The 3,195-nt window shown below is 35.1% G+C and overlaps 1 long non-coding RNA gene across 1 annotated transcript in view; it reads right to left on the bottom strand.

The window, feature by feature from the left end:
• LOC128248296 (uncharacterized) overlaps positions 1-3,195 on the bottom strand; it is a 27,279-nt gene that overhangs the window by 22,326 nt on the left and 1,758 nt on the right. The window contains exon 2 of the long non-coding RNA XR_008264534.1: positions 2,905-3,058. This is a non-coding gene — a long non-coding RNA (uncharacterized LOC128248296). The remainder of the gene's footprint in view (positions 1-2,904; positions 3,059-3,195) is intronic.

Genomic DNA, 3,195 nt, shown 5'->3' with positions numbered 1-3,195 from the left:
AAATGAAACTTGAGAAAAGTTTTCCATATTTTATTGTTCAACTAACAGATTATATTTGTAACGTACAATTTATCAGGTTGATTTCTGTTTCTGAAAACTGTAGCTCTTCCACATTTTCACGTAGGTATTTACTTACAAAACGAAGGACACCAATTATGATTATGATTAGTGTAAATGTGAATGTCGATCTTTACCTTCTAATCTCAGGCTCCACTACCATCAACGCCTTCTCCATCAGACCCATAGAATATTCATCTTCCCATAACTTGAGGCTCTACTCGATCCCGTTATCTGCTTTCACCTCCTACAGTCTCACAACGCTAACCTTCTCCTCTTACCGACATCACGCGCCTCCTTTTCACCATTGACATTACCATTTTCTATACTCCCATTCTTCATAAACAGGGTATTTATACTCTAAGGCTATTCCTCTCTTTAATATTCTCTCTCTCTCTCTCTCTCTCTCTCTCTCTCTCTCTCTCTCTCTCTCTCTCTCTCTCTCTCTCTCTCTCTCTCTCTCTCTGTTTTGTCTCTCTCTCTTTCACTCTGGTGACCAACTAAACTCTTTCGTCTTGTTCGTCATCTTTTTAATTGCTTCTTCCATTCTCCCTCCTCCTATTATGCCTCTCTAAAACACTGGACAGGGATACAAGATAGTTAGCAAGCTGAAATTAGCAAACTAGTAGAGAAATCTTCCCCGACAAAAAAGAAACTGCAAACTTTAAGGTAGAAGTTCACAAGGATTCCTTTAACCTTAAAGCCACACAATCGAACTCATCTATCCATACCAATCAGATACGTGTAGAGTAAGTCTGGCGTGTCTGTGTGATAAGAAGCTTTCTTCTCAATCACATGGTTTCAGGCTCAGTCCCACTGCGTGGCAGCTTGGGTAAGTGTCTTCTACTATAGCATCGGGACGACCAAAGCCTTGTGAATGGATTTGGTAGACGGAAACTGAAAGAAGCTTGTCGAATATATATATATATATATATATATATATGTGTGTGTGTGTGTGTGTGTGTGTGCGTGCGTATAAATAATGTTATGTATGTATGTGTGTATGTATTTGACAACCGATGTCGGTGCGTTTACGTCCCTATAACTTAGCGGTTCGGGAAAAGAGGCCGATAGAATAAGTACTTGGATTACAAAGAATAAGTCCTGGGGTCGATTTTTTCGAAAAAGTCGGTGCTCCAGCATGGCTGCAGTCAAATGACTGAAGCAAGTAAAAGAATAAAAGAATATATTAGATACGATTATTCCTAGGATTAGGGAAAATTGTGCTCTAATATAGAATGAGATCAATACACTCATAACTCCATCAAAATGCTTATTATAAGAATCTATAGCAACGTAAGCTACAGATAGACGGAATTGGTATACTAAGTAAGTTACCGATACAGCTGTAGTCACGGACATTTTTGAAAATTTACTTTATTTAATTTAAAGAATATACTCTGTGAGGTTAGTGGAGGTTCGTAAAAAGACGGTTCTCAGCTCTCTGTTAAACCTTCGACCTTAGCAAAGAGATAACACAAGGTCTTCAAAAATGTATGCATATTTTGTATGAAATATACACTAAAATATCCACATTCTGGATTAAACTAGTGGGATAACACTCGTCAACAATATTCACATCACAAACCTAATGAAAACGTGTATAATTTTCACAAGCATTCAAATCACCTAAAAGTTTGTTATCAACTACTTAGTCAGAAATATCTCTAACTGAATCTCCAAAATGTATGCTGGCAAACAAAAATTCAAGAATAATGCTGACTATTATAGCACAGCACCAAAGATCTGTAGCTTCGATAAAAAAATGTATACACCTGACTGTAAACGAGCAAACTAGTTCTCTGAGACAAAACATATGCCAGAAACTAAATAATAATATTTCCAACTCAACAATATTTGCAGGTAGTAAATGATACCGAAATCTTAAATAACGTAATATTAATAACTCAACAACAATTTTTCATTTCAAATATAAGGAAACTATTTGAAATTACATCTTTGAAATTTGTAGCAAGTATGCCAACCATTTACAAAATCAACACACCGGTAGTCCGATACATACATAGTACTACTAATAGTGATTCTGACACGACCATTTGTTATAATTGCAAATTGTGGCTATAGCAGGAATTACAAAAGGAGAAAGACTTAGAACACTACATCTAAGAAAGTCGCTGACGTTTTTATTGTACCTTCTATTAGTCTTCTATTAGATATATTAGTAATGAATATAGATTGGGACCTCCGTAAATTCCGATAATTGATGCCTTACATGAAAGTACTGTTCGTAAAACCCACAAATTGAAAATGTGAAAAAGCGATACATTCGGGTATAATCAACCACATACATTAAACGTAAAAACTAATACACAAGAGGCTTTACAGCCACGTAGTTTCAAGATCAATTCCGTTCTGCTATACCTTGAGGACGTGTCTTCCACTATAACTTTGTGTCTACCAAATATCATTGAGTTCTCTATATCTTTACGGGTAAATTCTTGTGCATCTCAATACATAATTTAGCTAATAATATGGAATACTTGATCAATCCCACTTACAGTAAAAGTAGCGCTTACAGTAAAAGTAAACCAAATTCGAAAAATCAAATACGATGGTCGGAAGGAATCAAGAGATTCAAGAGAAAACAAAAACAAAAAAAGGGTATAAAATTTACCCCAAAATGATGACACCATTAAACATTCCTGGTAGAAAAACATAGCTATACATGACATTCTCTCGGTGAAATAGACTTAGTAAACAAATATTGTTTTCTCTTCACTTCTTGATTCCTTCTAAGCATTGTATTTGACCCATATGCGATTTTTGTATCATTTTTACATGACATTTTATCTGTAGTGATTTGTAACGCATAATTATACTAAATACCTTTAAAGATTTTGAAAAATTCTTTCTGCTTCAAATTACTTGAATTCTGTGTATGCACACTGTTTGTAGTTTTTCGTATTCCCACGTCAATATAAACAGTATTCCATCCGAAATTCCGGACATCTATTTGCGGAGGTGCATTCGCTTCTTTTAACTACATATGACAAAATAAAAATCAACAATATTTTACAGAGTACACACCACACGCTATCACACTCCATCTAATTTCCCGATTAAAACTATACCTTCCAGTCACCTATTTTCTTTCTCTCTCTCTCCCTATATATATAT

The sequence above is a fragment of the Octopus bimaculoides genome, chromosome 7 (genome assembly GCF_001194135.2).
Source record: "Octopus bimaculoides isolate UCB-OBI-ISO-001 chromosome 7, ASM119413v2, whole genome shotgun sequence".
In the NCBI taxonomy this organism is placed as follows: Eukaryota; Metazoa; Mollusca; class Cephalopoda; order Octopoda; family Octopodidae; genus Octopus; species Octopus bimaculoides.
This window is presented reverse-complemented; position numbering and strand designations above follow the sequence as displayed.